Raw genomic sequence first — 14,161 nt, 5'->3', positions numbered from 1 at the left:
TTTCAAAAAGGGGGGCTGAACGTTCAAAACCATTTTAGCAAAAGCATAACTTGGCATGTGTGTACATGTGCAAAAACCACGCTTCATTTGAAGTTCACTGGCTCTCATTTATGTCAGCTGAACTGTTGTTGGAACATTCAGTGCAGACAGACAGTTGCTGCACGAGGACTATACTCATACTACCCCAGATATATGCACCCTGGAGGCTAGTGATGGCTGCCATTCACTGGGAAAAGGAAAAGACTCAGGAGCCAAACAAAAAGGTTAATCTGATCTATGGGGTTCCTTTCCAATTCATAGAGCACACCACTGAAAAATCTCCAAAAATGTCTTGACTAGTTGCTCAACAAAACAGGAAGCAGCAGGCATTTTAAAACTCCAAAATTTAAAACCATTAAAAGAAGTCCTTGAGAAAGTTGTAAACATTTTGGAGGAGGAAAAAGAAAACTCAGAAATTTAGTTTCCAGCCCTCTTTGTATTCATTCATACCCCAAAGTCAACATCTGTAGTTACAAAATGCTCACCAGTCTAATACCTTTGGATTCTAGCACATTACTAGAAAACTTCTTAGCTTATGTTTTCCCACTCAAATGCATCATCTATTTTTTCAATAATGAAAAGTCACAAACATAATCATAGTGCAAAGTGTAGTGGATCTAGGGACAGAGGACTTGGCTTTGAATCCTAGCTTTGCTACATGTTGCCTGTGTCCTTAGATATTTAATCTCTAGGGTTGCAGTGCCATCAAAGTCAAAATGAGGGTGTTGATCTTGGTCTCTAAGGTAATTTCCTGTTCTAAATCCTTGGTCCTCTGACAAGGTTCTGTAACAGTCAGCATTATAGGATTATGAAGGCAAATGGGCAAAAATGAAGTATAGAGACTTAATTCTTGTTATTCTAAATAACTATTTCTCTTTTAACCTGTGTCTATACCAGTGATGTTTAACAGAACAATTATTTGGTGGGTACCTATTTTGTTCCTTGAAGAAGAGATAATCATCTGTATACATTCTTGTACTTCCTGAATTTTATTCAGGACTTTCTATGCTTGGTTTAAAGTCATCAAGCTAAGATTCAGAAAAAAAAATGGTGAGTGAGGTTAGATAAGTCTCCAGGTCCTCATTTGCCTTAGCTCTTCCTCTGGAAAATGTTCACAGCACTACAGGAACTAGGGCAGAAAGGGACCTTAGGGAACATAGTCCAAACTCCTCATTTTACAGAAATTAACTTTTGGTACAGAAAGTGGAAGTGACTTTCCTCAGGTCATACAGAGGATAAGCAACAGAGATGGGTTTTGAACTGAGGTCTTCTGACCAATGTCAGTCTATTTCCATTGTCCTTGATACCTGTCATAAGGTAATATTCCATATAGGTACACTGTTTTCTTTTTCCTCAAACTCTGAATCTGGAGAAGGTGAGGATAGAATCAAGATAAGAGGTGAAAAAGGGTAAGAAAGCAACAAGAATATGAATAACATGATCAATGGTCTGAAGTGATTTGGGTTCAAATCCTAACTTCACTATTTATGAATTGTATTAACTTAATTAAGCAAGTCAGTTATATTCTTTGAACTTCAGTTTCCTCATTTGAAAAGTAAGAGTAAGAACACTGATACTACTTCCCAATTATGGGACTTTTTGGAGAATCAATGGCATAATTTATGATTTTATAAAATGCAATTTTATCTTTTTCAATTAGCAAAAATCAATTTTCTCTCCCTCCCAACTCTCTTTCCCATTAGGAGAAAAGAAGGAAAACAAAACACTTGCAACAAATTTACATAATGTGTATAGTCAGGCAAAACAAATTCCCACATTGACCATTTCCAAAAATTATATTATAATATAAGTAAAACACCTTGTAACTGTAAATCCCTAAAATATATATGTGTATGTAAATCTACATATATATAAATAACACATATATACTATTACTGTCATTAATGTTATATCAAAATTTTGATTATTTACAGAAAATAGTACTATATCAACATGAAAACACAACTTAAAATTTTGTTCCTTTGAAAACATCATAAATATGTGCAAAAAATTACCAGAGTCCAATAATTTTCTTAGAGCACCCAGCTCCGTCTTTTGAAACTAATATGAAAATGGGTAACCACCTTTAACAACCATGAAAGAAAGAAGAAAATATCACTCCCCCACTAATAAAGGAGAGTTTTCAATTGCACCATTGTTTATAGTGCCAGTCACTAAAAGACTAGGGAGCCCTCGATAGAAGGGAAAGTTAGATTAAGGAGATTATGACATTAAAGACAGGTGCCAAAGGCCACAAGTAAAACATTAAGCTAAAACAAACAATAGCCTCACTCTTATTATACTGATTAGTTATCCTACCTTTATGTGGATACAGTACTTCCTGGTTTTTAATTCTACAAGTTAAAAAAAGGGGGTGGGGGAGGAGACCTACTATGCATATGGCATTATGTTAACCCTGGGATACAACTTTGAAGGAAAGCAGGATTCTGAGACACATCAAGGAGGAGGGAATAAATTTCAGGCATGGGAGAAGGCTTGTATGATTGTATGATAGCAGGAGTTAGAATGTCAAATCCAGGTAATTACTAGTAGTGCACTTTGGCTGGAATGAAAAGGAATAGTACAAAACACTCACAAGGGGGAGAAATACAAAATAAAATTGTAAAGGTAATTGGGAGCCAGATTGAAGAGAGCCAGAAATGCAGCATAGAGACATACAGAATGACTGGCAATTATCAGAGAAGGGAAGAACTTTATTATTTAAAATACTAAAACTGGTACATAGGTAATGCAGTCAAGGTATAGCCATCTTTGTGTGTGTCAGAGAGTCTGAGTAAAATTGTAGGTCACTGAGAATTGAGGAGTTTAATAAACTGTGAGGACAGTGTGTTTGAGGGGACATCAATGTATACTTTGAGTCCCTGAGCATGATAGCAGGTATTGAGTTGGAGAGAAAGACTGAGCCAGGGGACTGAACTCCATGAAAAAGCAGGTAGAATGACCTGCAGCCTGGAAGATCATGCAACAAAGATAAAGAATGAATGAAATAAAAAGATTGAGAGAACTTGTAAAGAGAGGAAAGGCTGCTGACTGATGGTGGCCATGAAAGAATCAGAAAGTGGCAATGAGGAAGAAGTCCACAAGTCTACTATGACTCTTGGACCAGTGTTTTAAAAGATGTGAGAGAAAACCCAACCAGCAATGGAGAGCCTATCTAGAGGTGCACTATATCTTCTGAAGAAAGCTAGGTTTTCTTGAGTAGAAGGTACAAAGTGTGTGAAAAGAGATGAAGGATAAAGGGTAGCTTATTAAATGAGTGGGGTCTCCAGAGGGCACCATGGAAAGAGTAACCAGAAAAGAAAAGGAATTGAGGAAAAACAATTCTGTAATGTTCCAACTCTCTTTATCTACTATTTCCTTTCCTGCCACATATAAACATGCCCAGATCTTTCCCCATACTTTACTTGATCTCACTATGTCCTTAATTTATCCTATGTCTCTTTAGATTCAGCTGCCCTCTGGAACTTCCCTTAGCAAATGGGGCTTTTTAACCCTGCACTATCCTTGCACCATGCTGGCCCTATCCTCTCATTGGTGAATTCTTCCATTTTGGACATCAGCTCAGGCTGGCCATGCTTCGTACCCTTCCCAGCTGTGCTTCTGACTCTTAAGGACTTTGCTACCACCCTCCTGAGCAGTTCCACTTGTTTCACTCCCCTTCTTCAAGTTGCCTTTTATATGTTGCCTTCCTCTATTAGAATGGAAGTTCCTTGAGAGCAAAGACTGCCTTTCTTTTTGCTTATTTTAATACCCTCAGCCTTTATCTTAGTACCTGGTACATAGTAACTACCCAACAAATGCTGTTATCTTTTATCTCTTTCATAGCACAACTCCTAGAAAAAAGCTGTCTTTACTGTTGCCTTCACTTTGGCCACTTCTCAGCCCCTTGAAATACAGCTTGTCCTCACTACTCAATTAATCTTCTCTTTCCAAAGTCAACAATGATCGTTTTATTGAAAAATCTAATGTACTTTTCTCAGTTCTCTTTCTTTTTTTGACCTCTCTGAACTATTTGATGATGCTGTTGATAATCCTCTCCTTCTGCATACTCTTTCCTCCATGGGTTTCCATGACACTGATCTCTCATGGTTCTCCTACATATAGGAGTGATCCTTTTCAGTCTCTTCTGCAGGATCACCATCCATGTCCCAAACCCATTCATGAGCATACCCAAAGGCTCTATACTGTACCCTTTCCTCTCCCGTCTCTACACTACATCCTCTCCCATGGATTCAGTTATCACTGTTGTGCAGATAACTCCAGAATCTACACAGAAAGCTTTCAAATCTCTCCTGAGATCTAGTCCTGCATCTCCAACTGCCTACTGGACATCTCCACCTGGATATCCCATCAGTATCTCAAATTTAAAATTCCCAAAGATAAAAATCATCTTTTGTCCCTCCTCCTAACTTCCCATTTTCTGTCTAAGGTGTCACTATTTTTCCAAATACTGAGGTTAGGAATCTAGTACTCATTCTTCACTCTCAATCATCCTTCCCCATAATCAATCATTTGCTAAGTATTGTTGATTCCTGTTTCTTAACAACTCTTAGATCTGTCTCTTTTCTACCCATGCTATAATTACCCTACTTCACGCTGTCATCACTTCTTAACTGGTGTGATAAATTGAAATAGCTTCCTAATTGGTCTTGAAATCAGTCTCTCTCCATTTATCCTCCAAATAGCTGTCAAATTAATATTCTTAAGGCACAGATATGACCATGTCACTCCCTTACTCAAGAAACTTCAGTAGCTCCCTTTTGCTTTTAAGATAAAATACACTTCTCCTGGCATTTAGAGATCTTCACAATCTCGTTTTGGCCTACATCTCTAGGCTGATTGCTCATGACCAAACTGGCCTGTTTGCTATACTCATACACCATACTATTTCTTTGCACAAGCTGTACTCCATGTCTAGAATGCTTTCTCTCCTCTCTCCCATCTTTTGGAACTCCTAATTCCTTTTTCCTCAAGGTCCAGCTGAAGGACCACCTCCTTCATGAGGCTTTTATTTTCCAAGTTGTTAGTTACCATATGTCCCCAAATAACTTAATTTTGTATATATCCCGTATTTATTTACCTGTGGAACATGGTATTCTCTTGTAAGGGTTATGGGATTTAAAGATCTCCCATGCCCCATGGACGTGCTGACATAGCAGAGCAAGAGAAAGTGAAAAGCCGAGCTAACGGTCCTGCGGTTGGCAGTTGGTGGCAGTTGCCTTTTTTTTTTTTTTGAGTTAGGACCCCTGCGGAGCACTGCCAGCAGCCGGAGCTGCTGGGAGCAGGACTTTCTGCTAAGGACTCCTGCTGAGGACTGCCAGGGGCCGGAGCTGCTGGGAGCCTGCTTCTAGGGCGCTGGGTGGTTGCTGTGAGTGGGGAGAGGAGGACCTTTGCCTGAGGTAGCCTGTTCTGTTTTAAAGGCTTGAAAATGTGGGTGCTTTCTACTTTATCTACCTGTGCCAATATCATAACTACTCTGATGGCTTTCACTTTCTGGTTTTGGGACTCAGTCTTTTGGTATCTTAATAAATTTTCTAGTTTATTTCCCCAAATGGCAAACCTGACGTATTTTGTGATGGATAATTATATCAGCATATTTGTAATCTCTATAGGCATTGTGAATATGGCATTTTTGTATATATCCCGTATTTATTTACCTGTGGAACATGGTATTCTCTACAATAAAATGTAAGCTTCTCGAGTGAAGGGATTACCTCAGTTTTGCATCTGTACCTGATCTTTTACACAGTGGACACAAATATGAACTAAGCTCTCTTTTTACAGACTACAGCACAGGAAATATCAAGTGGTTACTTCTTACTTTAACCACCTTCACTGTCTCTCTTTGATATGGATCAAAGAAAATCATTACCTCTAGACAACTATAACTCGCAGAGAAGATTAAGAAGACACTCTTTATGGGGATGAAATCATAGATTAGGCCCCCAAAAATGACCTTAATTAAAATCACTGTCATCTCTCTGTTGTTGCCACATTCACACAAATATACTACTTGTTTTCACATTTCTTATTTATTTGCAATCTTTTTGGTTAGATAGTTATTTCTATAACTTTGGTATCTGATCACACACACAAACACACGTACACACAAAATAGATGCTTGGCAACAGTGCATAGATATCACTATCTAAAAATCATACAAAAGCCTTAGCAAAAACAATTCTTTGCCTATTCACCCCTTACAAATAACTTGCCATTCTTTTAATTACAGTATAATCCTGCCAGGCAGCTCACTTTAGCTGCTTAGCTAAATTCTAACATTACATCCAGATGTTTACTACAATCCAATGTCCAACTTCCTCAACTGGACAAAAGGAAAAACATACCTAGAATACTTTTTGTGGGTATGTTCCTGGCAAATTTTTCTAGGCATCATCATGTCATGGCAGGTCACTAATCAAGCTTTAATTTCCTCTAATTGGCCTTCCCTCCAGGGTGCTGGCACAAGCAAAAGGAAAAAAAAATTCTTTCCTGCCATTAAATGTACAATATAAAAATCAAAATACTCCCTGAGATCATGCCACATAAAGCCTTTGATTATACAGACCTCACAGAATCTCAACTGCTCTATATTCTCTTTACTGTTTTGGTGCCTTTTTAAAAAGCATTCACTATTGCCAGACTACTAAGATCTTTCATCTTTACCATGTTTTATGTGCTTACAGAGTGTTTTCCCATACATTATCTTATTTGTTTCTCATGTAAAAATGGTGAGGTAGGTTAGAGAGGCATTGTAATATCTTTTCCAGATCAGACAGTTTAAGTGACTGGCTCAGCTATTTAGTGGCAGAGTCAGTATTTGAACCCTGGTCCTCAAACTCATAATTTAGTGATCTTAGGGGTAGCTGGGTGGTGCAATAGATAGAGTTTCAGGTCTGCAGTCAGAAAGACTTATCTCCCTGAGTTCATATTTGGTCTCCGAGACTTACTAGCTGTGCGACCCTGGGCAAACCACTTAACCCTATTTGCCTCAATTTCCTCATATGTAAAATGAGCCGGAGAAGGAAACGGCAGCAAACTATTCCAGAATCTTTGCCAAGAAAAACCCAGATGGGATCAACAAGAACTTGACACAACAACAACAATCATAGACCCATACCTGACAGTAAAAAAAAATTCATTTGTCAAAGGGAAGAATATACCAATATTTCCTAAATATTCCTTTAACTTATCTGTCATAAGAAAACCAAATTCCATTATAAGAAATTTGTTTCACCTGTCATGTTTACAAAGCACCCCCAAGGAGAACTAGCTTGTTCTCAACAATCCATATGCCTCATTGTTCTAAGGAGTAATTATTCTCCATAATAAGGAAAGAGGAATGCACAGCATGCTGTAAATTGTATCAGATGAATGATGATACACATCCTCCAAATGCAAACAGGTCATCAGCTTCCATAATTTGTAGCTGTCCTAAAGACAGGGCAATAAAGAAATTTAAACAACAGAAAATGTCCCTTAATAAATGAATCCCCTATGCTATAGGCTATAAAGTCAACCGAAAATAAAGTCATTACTTTTTATGGATATATTAAATGCAGGAAGAAGATAGAAAAAAAAGTAAAAAGGCTTTGTAAAGAAAAATTGGAATTTTAAAAGCATGAATACATTTTAAAAAGCCCCTGAAAACCACTTACCATTAAAGCAATTGGTCCTCTTTTTATTAATCATTGAGAATCTTTGGTCCCCAAAGGATTTCTTTGTCAGTACTAAGTGCTGTACCTAATATGCATTAGGTGCTATGTGCACATTTTCTGAGCTGGACAACAAAAGCCTCCAAATCAACACAGATTTAAATGTCTCCTGAGGAGATAATGTTATTTCTGTACTGCAGTGAGTATCTCAGTAATTGCATACAAAATCATTTCAAGAAAGAATGAGGCCAAAGTGCAAAAGACACCAAATAAATTAATGAAATGAAGAAGGATGAGGGAGATTCTGGGAAGATGGTAGAATAGGTTAGAAAATTCTAAACTCTACTCCACAAACAAGATAAAATAAAGCCTCAGGGTGAACACAGATTGGCAAAAATAAACAAAGAGTTGGGGCAGAGCAGTGATCCTGGGACAACTGGGGAAGACCTGAGAAAAGGCCCAGGGACAGAGATTTAACCTGAGTGAAGTGCAAACACCACCAGAAACAACAAACAACAAGCCATGGGGGCTGCTGGGTTGGGAGGTAACCTCAGCCTCAGTTGCAGGAATTCTTGCCTCACAGTCAGTGAGGGAGGTCAAACATCTGAGAGGAGAGGATAGGGGATGGAAGATTGAAGGACCCTCTGCTGCCAAGGGACACCAGGCCCAGTTGTGCTGTCAAGACATGGTCCCAGGATGCTGCTGATGGAACACCTACCTGGTGAATGTAGAAGGAGTAGGGTGGATGCTGCTAGATGTGGGCATTTACAGGAGAGCTGAGTTCCTGGTTTCACTTCCAGGCCAGAGAGGAGAACTGAAGGTTACAGCCACTGGAGGGTCCTCAGTTAACAAGAGCTTTTCCAGCAGAGTATGGCTGGACCCTAGCTGTTACTTGGAGGAGGAAAGGAGTGCCGAGGTTGAGCCATGGACAAAGCTCAGAAAATAATAGTAAAAACAACCTGAGGCCAGAGGCACCATCCCCCATACCCATGCCCCACTAGAGGTGATTATAACAAGCTGTCAAAAATAAATAAATAAATAAAAATGAGTAGGTAAAGGAGAAAAAACCTAACCACAGATAGCTACTATGGAGATAGAGAAAAAAAAAGTCCCTCTTACCACAAACAATAAGGTCAAATGGTCACTTGCCCCAAAAGAGGTCTTGGAAGAACTTAAAAGGACTTTAAAAATCAAATAAGAGAGATTGAGGAAAAATTAGAAAAAATAAGAACAATCTAAGAAAACCAAGAAAATTATGGAAAGAAAGTCAACCAACTGGAAAAAGAGATGTGGAATCTAAAGGAAGGAAAAAAAAAACTCCTTGAAAACTAGAATTGGGCAAGGGGAAGTGAAAAGCATTATAAGATACCAAGAAATAATGAAACAAAATAAAAAGAATGAAGAAAAGAAGAGAATGTGAAAAATCTCATAAGAAAAACAACTGATCTAAGGATTAGATCAAGAAGAGAAAACAAAAGAATTATTGGACTACCTGAAAGCTATAATTTAAAAAAAAGAATCTTGATACAGTATATTACAAGAAATAATAAAAGAAAATTGCTCTGAAGTTTTAGAATAAGAGCAGAAAGTTGAAACAGAAAAAAAAAACCACTCATTGTCACCTGAAAGAAATCCCAGGATGAAAACCTACAGGAATTTCAAAGTCAGATTTCAAAACTTCCAGGTGAAGGAGAAAATATTATGGACAAGAAAAAACAAACAAACAACAATTCAAATACTGTGGAGCCACAATTACACAAGACCTAGCAGCTGCTACACTAAAAGCCTGCAGGTCTTGGAACACTATATACTGAAGAGGAAAAGAACTGGGGTTGCAGCCAAACATAAATTAAATTACCCAGCAAAGTTAAATATAATGCTGAATGAAAAAAAAAAAGTATATTCAATGAATTGACAGACTTACGGGTTTTTGTTGTGAAAAGACCAGAACTTAATGGAAAATTTGACATATAAGGTCCAGGAGAAATGTAAGGGAAACATCAAAGACCAATTACAAGGGATTCAATAAGGTCAAACTATTTACTTTTTATACACGGAAATGTAACCCATATCTTAAGACTGTCATTAATATTTGGATAGTCTGAAACAAAGATTGGGGATGAGTGAGTATGATGTAGTGATTCTGAAAAGCAAAATCTGTGTAGGAAAAGGTTAAAAGAACAATTATTTCATACAAATGAGGTACAAGAGGAAGAATTGATACAGAGGAAACAGGGGGGATGGAGGACTGGTAGGGCTGGAACCCTAATCTCATCAGATCTGGGTTAAAGAGGGAAAAACATATACATCTAGAAGAGCATAAAAGTCTTTTAAATTTATATAGAAATAAGAGGGTGAGGGAACAGGATGGGAGGGATGGTTAGAAAGGTCTGTAGATTAAGATTTAGGTGGGTGGAGTGAGAAGACAAGGGAGAGATCCTTAGAGGAGTGGGTAGAACAAGGAAAAAGAGATTTAGGGGAGAGGATAAGGTAGAGATCCTTTAAAAGAAATAGGGAGGTAGTGGTTAGAAGTAAACTAGAGGACAGATAGGGTAAAAAGAGAGGCTGAGAAGGACAATAGTGAGGAAAAATAGGATGGAGGGAAATACATAAATAGTAATTATACCTTTGAATGTGAATGGGATGAATTCATTCATAAAACAGAAACAGCAGAATAGCTTAAAAATCAGAATCCAACAATATGCTGCTTATAAGAAACACATTTAAAATGAGAGATATACACAGAGTTAAAATAAAAGGCTGGAGTAGAAAAAAAATGCAGGGGTAGCAATCATGATATCAGACAAAGTCAAAGCTAAAATAGATTTAATTAAAAGAGTTAAATGGGGAAACTACATTATGATAAAAGGTATCCATACATAATGAAGTAATAGCAATACTAAACTTTTATGCACCGAATACCATAGCATCTAATTTTTTTAAAAAAGAAAGGTTAAATGAATTACAGGTTGAAATAGATAGTAGTACTATAATAGTGGGGGACTTCAATCTCCCCTTTTAAGAACTAAACAAATCTAACAAAATAATAAGAAAGAAGTTAAGGAAGTGAATAGGATTTTAGATAAGCTAGATATGACATATCTGGAGAGAACTTAATGAAAATAGAAAGAAATTCACCTTTTTCTCAGTGGTATATGGTACCTTAACAAAGACTGACCATATATTAGGGCACAAAAAATTTTATCGCTAAAAGCAGAAAAGCAAAAATATTAAATGCTTCCTTTACAGACCACAATGCGATAAAATTATATTTATTTTTTTCCAAATGCTTTATTAACTTCTGGTTTACATCATTCATTTCCACCAGATTTTAATTTGCAAATTTTTCCCCTACCCACCGCCCCAAAATAGCGGTCCCACAGGATATGCCCTCCTCCAATCTGCTCTCTCCCATATCTTCTCCCATACCCCCTTCGACTTTTCCAGTAGGGCATGGTGGATCTCTAATAAAATTATATTTGATAAGGGATCATGGAAACAGAAAAAAAGCTACAGATGTAAACAAGATAATCTTAAAGAATGTGTGGGTTAAAGAACAAATAATAGATAAAATCAGATATTTCATTAAAGAAAATGACAATAATAAAACAATATATCAAAACCTAGGTGATACAGCATAAGTTTTACTTTCTTTTGCTTCTTCTGATTACTGAATCAGAGGAAAATTTATATCTCTAAGTGCTTATATCAGTAAAAAAGAGAAAGAGCAGACCAATCAACTGGGTATGCAATTAAAAAAAAAACCTAGAGAAAGAACAAATTAAAAATTCCCATTTAAACACTAACTTGAAAATCCTAACAATTAAAGAGGAAATTAATAAAATTGAGTGTAAGAAAACCATTGAATTAATAAAACTAGGACTTGGTATTATGAAAAAATCAATAAAACAGATAAGCCACTGGCTAATATGATTAAAAAAGAGAGAGAAGAAAACTAAATTACAAGTATAAAATGAAAAGGCTGAACATATCACTACTAAAGATGAAATCAAAGCAATTATAAGGAGCCTTTGGCCCAATTATATACCAATAAATTTAACAACTTAGGTGAAATGGAAGAATATTTATAAAAATACAAACTGCCTAGATTAGCAGAAGGGGAAATAGAATATCTAAATGGATTTATTTTGGAAAAAGATATTGAATAGGCCATAAATGAGCTTCCTAAGAAAAAAGCACCAGGAGCAGACAGATTTGCAAGTGAATTCTATCAAATATTTAAAGATCAACTAATTCCAATATTAAATAAATTATTTGGAATGATAGGCAAAGAAGGGGTCCTCAAACTCCTTTTATGAAGCAAATATGATACTTATACCTCAACCAGGAAAAGTATAAATAGAAAATGAAAATAAAGTATAGACAAATTTCATTAATGAAGATGGATGCAAAAATCCTTAATAAAATACTAGCTAAAAGATTACAATATATTACAAAGATTATATATTATGACTAATAGGGATTTATACCAAGAATGCAGGGACAATTTAACATAACAAAAACTATTAACATAATTGATTATATCAATAATTAAGCTAAAAAATCATAGGATTGTATCAGTAGATGCAGAAAAAGCATTTGATAAAGTACAACAGTCATTTCTATTAGAAATACTTGAAAGTATAGGCATAAATGGACTTTTCCTTAAATTGACAAGAAGCATTTACCTAAAACCATTAGCAATCATTATTTGTAATGAGGATAAGTTAGAAGCCTTCCCAGTAAGATTAAGTGTGAAACAAGGATGCTCACTGTCATCAGTATTTTTCAGTATTGTACTGGAAACCCTAACAATAGCAATAAGAGAAGAAAAAGAAATAGAAGGAATCAGAATATGGAATGAAGTGATAAAACTATTCTTTTTTGCAGATGATATGATGATATACTTGGAAAATCCTAAAGACTCAACTAAAAAGTTAGTTGAAATAATTAATAATTTCAGCAAAGTAGCAGGATATAAAGTAAACCCACACACAACATCAGCATTCCTACATATCACCAACAGGATCCTGCAGGAAGAGATAGCTAGAGAAACCCCACTTAACTCCAAACAGTATAAAATACCTGGGAATATACCTACCAAAACAAATTCAGAATCTATATGAACAAAATCATAACAAACTAGTACACAAATAAGATCAGATTTAAATAAATGGAGGAACAACAATTGTTCATGGATAGGTAGGGCTAATATAATAAAAATGACAATTTTACCAAAGTTAATCCACATATTCAATGCCATCCCATTTAAATTATCGAAAATGCATTTTATGGAGCTAGGAAAAAATAATAACAAAACTCATTTAAAAAAAGTCAAGATTAGCAAAGGAACTAATGGGGAAAAATGTAAAGGAAGGAGAGCTTAAACTATATTATAAGGCAGTAATTATCAAAACTGTCTGGTACTGGCTAAGAAATAGAAAAGTACATCAGTGGACAGAGTAGACATACCATCTACAGCAGCAACCTAATACAGTAACCCAATGTTTGACAAGTGTAAAGACTTAAGTTTGGGGTCTAAGAACTTATTATTTGGTAAAAATTGTTGAGAACGTTGGAAAGCAGTCTGGCAGAAATTGGGCATAGACCAGTATCTTATACTATTCACCAAAATAAGATAAAAATGGATGCATGACCTAGATATAAAGGAGATATTACAGGAAACTTTGAAAAACAAGGAACATATTACCTGTTAGATTTATGGACAGGTGAACAGTTTATGAACAAACAGGAGACCATGCTGTGAGATGTAAAATGGATAATCTTGATTACATTAAATTAAAAAGCTTTTGTACAAATAAAACAAATACAGCCAAGATCAGAAGGAAAGCAAAAGACTGGGAAAAAATTTTATAGATAGTTCCTCAGATAAAATAAGTCTCATATCTCAAAAATATAAAGAACTCTGTCAAATCTTTAAGAGTTGAAGTCATGCCTCATCAAAGTCAATTTTCTAACAAAGAAACCCAAACAATTCATAATCATATGAAAAAATACTCTAAATAATTATTGATTAGACAAATGCAAATTAAAACAATCTTGAGATATTATTTTAAACCTATCAGATTGGCTGAAATGATAGAAGGGGAAAGTGACAAGTGTTGGAGGGGATATGGAAAAATTGGGACCCAAATTCATTGTTGGTAGATCTGTAAGCTAAACATTTTGGAGAGAGATTTGGAACTATTCCCAAAGAGTTATTAAACTGCCTATACCTGTTAACTTATCAATACCACTATTAGATCTGTTTCACAAAATGATTAGCAAAAATGTAAAAGAACCTATATGTTATAAAATATTGATAGCAGCTCTCTTTGTGGTGGCAAAGAATGAAAAATTGTGGGAATCCCTGTCAACTGGAGAATGGCTATACAAATTGTAGTATATATTCACAGTGGAATATTATTCTGCTATAAGAAATTATG

At 35.9% G+C, this 14,161-nt stretch overlaps 1 protein-coding gene across 10 annotated transcripts in view; it reads right to left on the bottom strand.

Annotated features, from left to right (window-relative positions):
- SYBU (syntabulin) overlaps positions 1-14,161 on the bottom strand; it is a 104,460-nt gene that overhangs the window by 79,761 nt on the left and 10,538 nt on the right. The gene's annotated exons all lie outside the window — the stretch shown is intronic.

The sequence above is a fragment of the Petaurus breviceps genome, unplaced genomic scaffold (assembly GCF_028583685.1).
Source record: "Petaurus breviceps papuanus isolate PSGF00001 unplaced genomic scaffold, PetGlider_PUasm1.0 98, whole genome shotgun sequence".
Classification (NCBI taxonomy): Eukaryota; Metazoa; Chordata; class Mammalia; order Diprotodontia; family Petauridae; genus Petaurus; species Petaurus breviceps.
The sequence above is the reverse complement of the archived record's forward strand: the minus strand, read 5'-3'. Positions and strand labels throughout refer to the sequence as shown.